The sequence below is a fragment of the Carassius auratus genome, unplaced genomic scaffold (assembly GCF_003368295.1).
Source record: "Carassius auratus strain Wakin unplaced genomic scaffold, ASM336829v1 scaf_tig00022685, whole genome shotgun sequence".
Taxonomy (NCBI): Eukaryota; Metazoa; Chordata; class Actinopteri; order Cypriniformes; family Cyprinidae; genus Carassius; species Carassius auratus.
Window position 1 is genome coordinate 43,867 of NW_020525209.1, and position 11,134 is coordinate 55,000.

General features: G+C 35.5%; 2 non-coding genes and 2 pseudogenes across 2 annotated transcripts; all 4 read left to right on the plus strand.

The window, feature by feature from the left end:
* The first annotated feature begins 4,456 nt into the window (after positions 1-4,456).
* LOC113077482 (5S ribosomal RNA) lies at positions 4,457-4,574 on the plus strand. The gene has a single exon (XR_003281356.1). It is a non-coding gene; the product is annotated as a 5S ribosomal RNA (ribosomal RNA).
* A 494-nt stretch (positions 4,575-5,068) lies between these two features.
* Positions 5,069-5,187, plus strand: LOC113077474 (5S ribosomal RNA). Its single transcript, XR_003281348.1, has one exon. It is a non-coding gene; the product is annotated as a 5S ribosomal RNA (ribosomal RNA).
* Positions 5,188-5,833: 646 nt separating this feature from the next.
* LOC113077488 (uncharacterized) lies at positions 5,834-5,951 on the plus strand (annotated as a pseudogene).
* Positions 5,952-6,321: 370 nt separating this feature from the next.
* On the plus strand, positions 6,322-6,440 carry LOC113077485 (uncharacterized; annotated as a pseudogene).
* Positions 6,441-11,134: the final 4,694 nt, after the last annotated feature.

Sequence of the window (11,134 nt, forward strand, 5' to 3'; positions counted from 1 at the left end):
TGATGCTTTAGAAGAAGCAAAAGAGGATTTCAATGTCAGTACTTTAAAGAAACAATATGATGTTGTAAAGAAAGCAATACCAAAAGAGTGGATTGAAATAATAGAGAGTGGGGAAAAAGAGGAAGAGAAAGTAGAAGTGTCTTTTAAAGTTGGGAAGAAGGAATATGATTTTAACTCTTGTACTGTGAAGATGTTTTACACATGTTTTACGGAATCTGTTTTCACAAAACCAAAAGTAAATGAGTTTTGGATTGATCATTTTCCTGGATTAGATGAAAATAATATATGGAGGAATGTTAAATGGAGGTTCTTAGATGTAAAAATGGAAGCGTTGGATTATTTTATAAGGCATAATGTTGTTTTTTCCGAGATGAAACTATGTAAAATTGGTTTGACACAAAATGCTTTGTGTAAAGTATGTAAAAAAAGAGGATGAAGGATTTTTACATTTGTTTTTATATTGTGATGAATTGAAATAATTTTTTAAGATTTTAAAAGGTTTGATAAATCAACTAAGAGGAAAGGAAGATATTCCAAACTGGGATGAGTTGATAATAATGGGACTGAATGAAAATTGTACAAATAAGGAGGTGGTCAATCTATGTATATCAATGGGGAAGTATGTGATATGGAAAAGAAGAAACATAGTGAGAAACAAAGACTGTAAAATAGACATATGGGGATATTTTAAAAAGAGAAAGGAAGAATATTTGCAACTGTTATATGTGTATTGTAAGATGGAAAGGAAAATGGATGTTTTTTATAAAATGTTCTCAGGTAATGTACAAAATGTTTTAAGGAATTGTAAAATTGAGTTCCCTGGAATGTTGTAAATGAATTGAAATTTTTTGTAAAAGAATTTTAATGAAAAAAAAAAAAAAGCTATGCCCGATTTCGTCTGATCTCGGAAGCTAAGCAGGTTTGGCCTCGTTAGTACTTGGATGGGAGACCGCCTGGGAATACCAGGTGCTGTAAGCTTTTTGGACATTTTTCACTTAGTATATAATAATTTTGCCAAAAAATAGAGTCAATACCCGATCTCTGAATATTAGCAAGTTTGGGCCTGGTTAGTACATGGATGGGAGACTGCCTGGGAATACCAGGTGCTTTAATCTTTTTGGAAAATTTCACGAATTATATAATAATCTTCCATAACAAAAAAATAAAAAATAAAAAAATAAAAAAAAGAGTCAATGCCCGATCTCTGAATCTTAGCAGGTTTAGGTCTGGTTAGTACTTGGATGGGAGACCGCCTGGGAATACCAGGTGCTGTAAGCTTTTTGGACATTTTTCACTTAGTATATAATATATTTGCCAAATAATAGAGTCAATGCCCGATCTCTGAATATTAGCAGGTTTAGGTCTGGTTAGTACTTGGATGGGAGACCGCCTGGGAATACCAGGTGCTGTAAGCTTTTTGGAAATTTTTCACTTAGTATATAATAATTTTGCCAAATAATAGAGTCAATGCCCGATCTCTGAATCTTAGCAGGTTTAGGTCTGGTTAGTACTTTGATGAGAGACTGCCTAGGAATACCAGGTGTTTTAAGCTTTTGGGTTTTCTTTCCTACTTATATAATGTACTGGCGATTAGATTGGCTGCTCTTTAAATAGCCCTCTCTTTGCAGAAGTCTTCACTTACGGCCAAACCAATCTGAGGGCGCTAGAGTGCAACAGGAAGTGAGCTGGCAGTAGTAGGAAGAGAGAGGCTCTTCCATTTTGTAGTTTGGTTTAGTTTTATTAGTTGGTTTGTTTTTTTGTTTGTGTTGAGTTTATATTAGTTAGTGTTTTTTTTTAACCCCAAACAGTTTATACTGTTTGGGGTTTCATATAACAAAATGACAGATTTAATGGACAAAGGACACGGACTGTCAAATGGACATGAGATGGGGATCAGAGAATCTGGATATATTGCTGACGAGATGGAAAGGAATATGAATGAAGGGAATGCTGAAAGCAGGAATGAGACTTGGGCAAAGGTGGTTTCAAGGAGAAAACCAGATGGAAAAACCAATGGACAAGACAGAAAAATAGAACTACAAACAACTGAAGGTACTGGAACTAATAATGGAGTTGAAGAAAAAAGAAATGATTTATCTCAACGACAGCAATTGATAAAGAAATTGAGCCACCAAACAAAGTATCAGAGGCAATACAGAAAAGAAGCAACATTAACAATGACTGTAAAAGATATAGAAAACACAACAGTAATAATGATCATTAAATCAGTTGAAGAGAAAGTAGGAATTGGAAAACTGATCGGACTAAGAAGAAAGAATAACAATGAATTTGAAATGACTATGGAAAGTGAGTTGGACTGTGATTCACTGTTGAAAGGAATCATGATTAATGGAAAAGAATGTGAGATAAGGAAACTGTGTGCAACAGAAAGGATGGTATCTTTCTTGAGTCTGCCCAGCTATATAGAAGATGAGGAAATCATTCAAAAACTGATAGATTGGGGAGTAATTCCCATATTGCCTCTAAGAAGGAGATATCATCCGGGGACAACAGTGGCGGACGGACTAAAGGTAAAGTTTCCAAAAGAAGTGACATCTTTGCCATATAATACCAGGTTCATGACTGAAGAAGGAGTGCAGTACTACAGAGTGATTCATGACAACCAATTGAAGACATGCAGGATCTGTGTAAGTGTGGAACATGAGAAAAAGGACTGTCCGCAATTCAAATGTCGAGACTGTTTTGAGCAGGGGCATTATGCGCGGGACTGCAAAGTCCCACGGTGCCAAGGCTGCGACAAAGCAATCATGAGATGCAGATGTGAGATGGAACATGAGGTAAATGAGGACACAAATATGGACGTACAGGAGGTGATGGGAGATACTGCAACTGAGCATTTAAATGATTCACTGCGGCAGACTCAAGGAAAGGAAGATGAACAGGACAGTGAGGAAGAGGAGGAAACCAACAAAGATGAGAATGAAGAAAAGAACAAAGATGGAGAGCAAGGAATGGAGACGGGAGAAGGAGTAGACAAAGAGGAAATAAATCTGATTAACAAAGACTTTTCTAAGGAAAAGGAAGAAGTGGACACGACTGGGATGGACTATGAAAAAGGTCAAGAAAAGGATGAGGATAAGGGAATGAAGATACTGCCGGAGGTAAGAGAAGTGGAAAATGGGGGGAGGATTTTTGGTTTGGAAAATAAAGGAATAGAAAGACTGAATAGAGGTGTAAAAGCAAGAACAAAAGGTGTAGACATTCAACAGGTTCTTAAAAAGCAGAAAATAAGAAGAGAAGCGCTAAAGGAAAGGAGGAAAAGTGGAAATGGGGGAAGCAAGACATGTTTTCTTTAAAGACAATGAAACTAATTGAGTGGTGGCAAAAATACATGTGTGCAATTTTTTTAGGATAAAGATGTTTTTTATTCTAAATTTTCTGTTTGGTTACTATAATATAAAAGATGAAAAATAAGTGTTTGTAAAAAAAAAAAAAAAAAAAAAAAAAAAAAATTGTAAAAGGGAATCCATTCTTTGGAATGACATTTTCATTTTAATGTATTATTGCAAAAATGTTATTTAGATTGTTCTTAAAATGTATGTTAATAATGCTTTTAATTTTTATTTGAGTCTTTTTTAGAAAAAAAAAATGTTAAATGACTGTTTTAAAAGTAAATAAGACTTTCATGTGCAAAATATTTATGGAATGTTGTAATATGATAATAAAAAAAAAAAAAAAAAAGCTATGCCCGATCTCGTCTGATCTCGGAAGCTAAGCAGGTTTGGGCCTGGTTAGTACTTGGATGGGAGACCGCCTGGGAACACCAGGTGCTGTAAGCTTTTTGGACATTTTTCACTTAGTATATAATCATTTTGCCAAAAAGTAGAGTCAATGCCCGATCTCTGAATATTAGCAGGTTTGGGCCTGGTTAGTACATGGATGGGAGACTGCCTGGGAATACCAGGTGCTTTAATCTCTTGGAAAATTTCACGAATTATATAATAATCTTTCATTAAAAAAATAAAAAAAACAAAAAGAATCGGTCAATGCCCGATCTCTGAATCTTAGCAGGTTTAGGTCTGGTTAGTACTTTGATGAGAGACTGCCTAGGAATACCAGGTGCTGTAAGCTTTTTGGACATTTTTCACTTAGTATATAATAATTTTGCCAAAAAATAGAGTCAATGCCGATCTCTGAATATTAGCAGGTTTGGGCCTGGTTAGTACATGGGTGGGAGACTACCAGGGAATACCAGGTGCTTTAATCTTTTGGAAAATTTCACAAATTATATAATAATCTTTAATTTAAAAAAAAAAAAAAGAGTCAATGCCCGATCTCTGAATCTTAGCAGGTTTAGGTCTGGTTAGTACTTTGATGAGAGACTGCCTAGGAATACCAGGTGCTTTAAGCTTTTGGGTTTTCTTTCCTACTTATATAATGTACTTGCGATTAGATTGGCTGGTCTTTAAATAGCCCTCTCTTTGCAGCAGTCTTCGCTTACGGCTATACCAACCTGGCTATGCCCGATCTCGTCTGATCTCGTAAGCTAAGCAGGTTTGGCCTGGTTAGTACTTGGATGGGAGACCGCCTGGGAATACCAGGTGCTGTAAGCTTTTTGGACATTTTTCACTTGGTATATAATCGTTTTGCCAAAAAATAGAGTCAATGCCCGATCTCTGAATATTAGCAGGTTTGGGCCTGGTTAGTACATGGATGGGAGACTGCCTGGGAATACCAGGTGCTTTAATCTTTTTGGAAAATTTCACGGATTATATAATAATCTTGCATAAAAAAAGAGTCAATGCCCGATCTCTGAATCTTAGCAGGTTTAGGTCTGGTTAGTACTTGGATGGGAGACCGCCTGGGAATACCAGGTGCTGTAAGCTTTTTGGACATTTTTCACTTAGTATATAATAATTTTACCAAATAATAGAGTCAATGCCCGATCTCTGAATCTTAGCAGGTTTAGGTCTGGTTAGTACTTTGATGAGAGACTGCCTAGGAATACCATTTGCTTTAAGCTTTTGGGTTTTCTTTCCTACTTATATAATGTACTGGCAATTAGATTGGCTGGTCTTTAAATAGCCCTCTCTTTGCAGCAGTCTTCGCTTACGGCCATACCAACCTGGCTATGCCCGATCTCGTGTGATCTCGGAAGCTAAGCAGGTTTGGGCCTGGTTAGTACTTGGATGGGAGACTCCCTGGGAATACCAGGTGCTGTAAGCTTTTTGGACATTTTTCACTTAGTATATAATAATTTTGCCAAAAAATAGAGTCAATGCCGATCTCTGAATATTAGCAGGTTTGGGCCTGGTTAGTACATGGATGAGAGACTGCCTGGGAATACCAGGTGCTTTAATCTTTTTGGAAAATTTCACGAATTATATAATAATCTTTCATAAAAAAAAAGAGTCAATGCCCGATCTCTGAATCTTAGCAGGTTTAGGTCTGGTTAGTACTTGGATGGGAGACCGCCTGGGAATACCAGGTGCTGTAAGCTTTTTGGAAATTTTTCACTTAGTATATAATAATTTTGCCAAATAATAGAGTCAATGCCGATCTCTGAATATTAGCAGGTTTGGGCCTGGTTAGTACATGGATGAGAGACTGCCTGGGAATACCAGGTGCTTTAATCTTTTTGGAAAATTTCACGAATTATATAATAATCTTTCATTAAAAAAAAAAAAAAAAAAAAAAGAGTCAATGCCCGATCTCTGAATCTTAGCAGGTTTAGGTCTGGTTAGTACTTTGATGAGAGACTGCCTAGGAATACCAGGTGCTTTAAGCTTTTGGGTTTTCTTTCCTACTTATATAATGTACTGGCGATTAGATTGGCTGCTCTTTAAATAGCCCTCTCTTTGCAGCAGTCTTCGCTTACGGCCATAAAAACCTGGCTATGCCGATCTCGTGTGATCTCGGAAGCTAAGCAGGTTTGGGCCTGGTTAGTACTTGGATGGGAGACCGCCTGGGAATACCAGGTGCTGTAAGCTTTTTGGACATTTTTCACTTAGTATATAATAATTTTGCCATAAAATAGAGTCAATGCCCGATCTCTGAATATTAGCAGGTTTGGGCCTGGTTAGTACATGGATGGGAGACTGCCTGGGAATACCAGGTGCTTTAATCTTTTTGGAAAATTTAACGAATTATATAATAATCTTTCATTAAAAAAAAAAAAAAAAAACAAGTCAATGCCCGATCTCTGAATCTTAGCAGGTTTAGGTCTGGTTAGTACTTGGATGGGAGACCGCCAGGGAATACCAGGTGCTTTAAGCTTTTGGGTTTTCTTTCCTACTTATATAATGTACTGGTGATTACATTGGTTGGTCTTTAAATAGCCCTCTCTTTGCAGCAGTCTTGGCTTACGGTCATACCAACCTGGCTATGCCCCATCTCGTCTGATCTCGGAAGCTAAGCAGGTTTGGGCCTGGTTGGTACTTGGATGGGAGACCGCCTCGGAATAACAGGTGCTGTAAGCTTTTTGGAAATTTTTCACTTAGTATATAATAATTTTGCCAAAAGATAGAGTCAATGCCCGATCTCTTAATCTTAGCAGGTTTAGGACTGGTTAGTACTTTGATGAGAGACTGCCTAGGAATACCAGGTGCTTTAATCTTTTGGGTTTTCTTTCCTACTTATATAATGTACTGGTGATTAGATTGGCTGGTCTTTAAATAGTCCTCTCTTTGCAGCAGTCTTCGCTTACGGCCATACCAACCTGAGGGCGCTATTGAGTCAGACAGGAAGTACTGGGCTGTAGTTGGAGAGGAAGGCTCTCCCTTATTTGTTTATATTTTTTGTTTTGCTAAAGTTTTTGATTTGAAAGTATAATTTTGTTTGTTTGTTTTGCTTTAACCACCTTCCAGCAGCTTAATGCTGTCTGGAGGGTGTTTTTGTTTTTGATTTAATATATCTCTTGGATTAAAGGACGGATCTTATGGAAAACGACATGGAAATGGCTGGTGAAATACAAACGGATATTGACAAAGGACTGGACAAACGACGAAGTGTGGACAAAGGAATCAATGGAGAACATAACAGAAGAAATGAAAGAGGAAGAAAATATTCAAAAGAAGCAACCGTGATAATTGATTTAGAGGGAGTACAAGATGGAAAAGCTGAGGATATCATCAAGATGGTGACAGAGAAAATTGGAGGTGGACATATCTTGGCGGTAAGGCCCAGGCTGGGCAGAGAATATGAAATCACTTTAAGAAATGAGGACATGTGTGACATTCTACTGGACGGAATAACTATTAAAGGAAAGGATTGTGTAATTAGAAAACTACAGACAAGGGAATATGTTGTATCGTTTATGCATCTACCGGCTTATCTTGAAGACAAAGACATTTTTAATAAATTGGATAATTGGGGCGTACATCCAACATCACAAATTAAAAGAAGGCTATATCCAGGCACTGAAGTGGAAGATGGAACGAGATTTGTGCGTGTTAAGTTTCCAGATCAGGTGGTTTCATTACCATATAGCACAAAGTTTGAGACAGCGGAGGGAACACAGTTTTTCCGGATAATACATGGCAGACAGGTGAAGACTTGTCGTATGTGTTTGAATCCGGGACATATCTTAAGAGACTGTCCAGACTTTAAATGTCACCTATGTGAGGAGCAAGGCCATTTTGCACGGGACTGTGATGCAGTGAGATGCCCAGATTGCCACAAAGTTCTTGTGAAATGTGAATGTTGGATGGTAAATGAGGAGAGACCAAACAAAGAGACTGACTCCGAGGTAGAGTGCAGACAAATTCATAAAGAAGTGGAAGAAGAGGAGAAAAATTATGGTGGTGAGCAGGCAGAAGTTGAAAGGGAAGAGGAGACAAATGGAACACAGAGAGAAAAAGAAGAACAAATGATGGAAGAAGAAAGGACACTAGAGGAGACTTCATTAAAGGGCAGAGAACTGGAGCATAAAAAAGAACAAGAGGAGAGTGAACAAGAGGAAGATGAAAAAGAGACTGAGAAACAAAAGTCTGAAGGATATAAAAGAGATAGAGAATTCACTCGTATGCAAAGAAGAAGTCTACTGAAGGTAAAACCAAATATTGACTGTGCTAGAAAGAGAAAAGAAAAAATGAAAGAAAAAGCTACATTTAGAGGGAAATGTGAGGTTTTAAGAAGTATAGTGGAGGAAGAGGAAGAAAAATGAAATGATGAATATTTTTAAATATTTATTATCCTTAATGGTCTTAAGAATTGTATCTTGGAATGCAAGAGGTTTGTTGAATGTGGTGAAATTTGAAAAAATGAAAGAAATGTGTAAAGAGGAAAATATAATTGTATTACAAGAAACAAATTGGAAAGATGAATTAATGGAAGATTTTAAAAAAAGATGGAATGGGGAAATAATATATAATAATGGGGATGGAAGAAAAGGAAGGGGAGTAGCAATTTTAATTGATAAGTATATGAAGGATAAATGGAATGTGGTATTTGATGATAGAAATGGAAAATGTTTAGCAGTAGAAATAAGTAGTGAGGATGAAACTTTTGTTTTATGCAACTTACATGCACCAACAGAAGAAAAGGAAAAGAGGAGATTCTTTCATGATTTAAGGAGTTTTACACTAAAGTATAAGAAAGTAATTTTAATGGGTGATTTCAATACAGTTTTTAGCAAAATGGATATGGCAGAAGGAATGGTTTATAGAACAGATACTGCAAGAAAAGAGCTGAATGTTTTAATGGGAGAAAATGACTTAATTGATATATGGAGGGATAGGAATGAAAAAAGAAGAGAATATTCAAGAAGACAATTAGTAGAGAATTTTTTGTGCCAAACAAGGATTGATTATGTGTTAAACACAAGATTTTTAGAGCAATATATTGAAAAGGTGTACTATAAGGAAACAACATTAAGTGATCATAGTTTTGTGTTTATTTTGATGGATTTTAGTAAAATGGAGAGGGGGCCAGGAGTTTGGATTTTAAATGCAGAGATTTTAAAAAATGAATCTTATAGAATGGAAATAGAAAAAATTATAGACAAAGAAAAGGAAAGTAGTTTGTTTGTAGAAAACAAAAGGATATGGTGGGATAATGTAAAATATGAAATAAAGAAATCTACAATAAAATATTGTAAATTTCTACAACGAGTTAAGAAACAAAAAGAAAGGAATATCAGAAAAGAATTAAATGAAGAATTAAGTAAAGAGGACGTTGATGTGCAGAAGGTTGTTTTGTTAGAAGAGGATTTAAGTAAAATAGAGGAGGAAAAGTATAGAGGTGCAATGATAAGAAGTAAGGCAAAATATACTGTGGAGGGAGAAAAATGCACAAAATTCTTTTTTAATCTGGAAAGAAGTAGGAAAAAGGCAGAAACGATAAAAGAAATAAAATGCAAAGATGGAAGGAAAGTAAAAGAAACAAAAGAAATATTAAAGGAGGTAAAAGATTTTCATGAAGAATTGTTTAAGACACAAGGAATAGATGATGGGGAAAAAGACTGTATATTGGAGACGATAACAGCTACAGTTAATAATCAAGACAAAGATGAGTGTGATGCGGAGATAAAAATAGAAGAGATAGAAGAAGCTATTAATCAATTAAAGGTGAATAAAAGTCCAGGTATGGATGGAATAACAAATGAGTTTTATAAAGCTTTTAAGTATAAATTATTGAAAATACTAAAACAAGTGTATGATGAGATTTTTAAAAAGGGAGAGATTAATCAAGCAATGAAAATGGGTCTAGTCAAAATAATATTCAAGAGAAAAAGGGAAAGGGAGGATTTAAAAAACTATAGACCAATCACTATGCTAAATGTAGATTTTAAAATTTTAGCAAAAATTTTAGCAAACAGACTGAAAAGAGTGTTACCTAAGATAATTTTATCAAATCAAGCATATGGAGTTCAGGGGAGAGATATATCAGATACAGTTAGCAACATAAGGGATGTGATAAGTTATATGAATGAAGAAAAGAAGAGTGGATATGTGATAAGCATGGATTTTGAAAAAGCGTTTGATAGGGTGGAGCATGAGTTTTTATTTGCGAGTTTAAAACGTTTTGGTTTTGGGGGTAATTTTAGAAAATGGATTAAGATCTTGTATAAGGATGCAATGAGTTTTATTAAATGTAATGGTTTTTTAACGGATGCTTTTAAGATAACTAGATCCATAAGGCAGGGCTGTCCATTGTCAGCACAGTTGTATTCCTTGGTCGCAGAGTCTCTAGGAATGATGTTTAAAAAGGATCAAAGAATAAAAAGTATAAATATTGAAAATGGAAGGGAAGGACAAAAGATTTTTCAGTACGCGGATGATACCACCTTGATAATAGAAGATTTAGAGAGCATTAGAATAGCAATGGAACTCATGCAGAAATTTTGTAAAGCAACAGGTGCAAAGATAAATGTGGAAAAAACTGCTTTTATGAGATTTGGAGAAGCGCCAGCATTACCAGCTTGCATTGCTTTTAATGAAAAGGAAGAAATTAAGATTTTAGGAGTAAATTTGGGGAAAGATGAAAAGAGTTCAAGAGATAAAAGATGGGAAGAGATTGTGGGAGAAATGAAAAGAAGATTAGTTTTTTGGAAAGTGAGAGATTTGGAGTTGAAAGGAAGAGTTTTAATTGTTAATAGTCTAATGCTCTCTAAGATGTGGTATAATTTATCTGTAACTGCAATGCCAATGTGGGTGGAACAGAGAGTAAAGGGTATTGTGTTGGATTTTTTATGGAATAATAAGCCTCCTAGAATTGCACATAAGACTTTAATTGGTTCTCAAGAAGAAGGAGGGTTAGGGTTAATGGATGTTGAGCAGAGGAAGAAGAGTATGAGAGTGAAAACTGTAAAGAAATATCTAAATAGAGAAAAGATGGAGGAATGGAAAGTAATAATGAAACATTTTTTAAACAAATGTTCAAATTTGAGAATAGGGGATGATATTTTATGGATGAGAGTTAAAAAAGGAATACCAGATTTTTATAAAGAGGTTTTAGAGGCATGGAGGGATTTCTTACCACATATTGATTTTAAGCCACAAGGAAGAGAAACAATTTTGAATCAACCTCTGTTTTTAAATGCAAAGATTACTACAGATGGAACAGATGTGTTTTTTAAAAAGTGGCTAGATGTAGATATAAAAAGAGTAAGAGATATTTTATATGAGTATAAAAATGGGTTTCTTCCTCTTCAGTTTGTCATTGATGCTTTAGA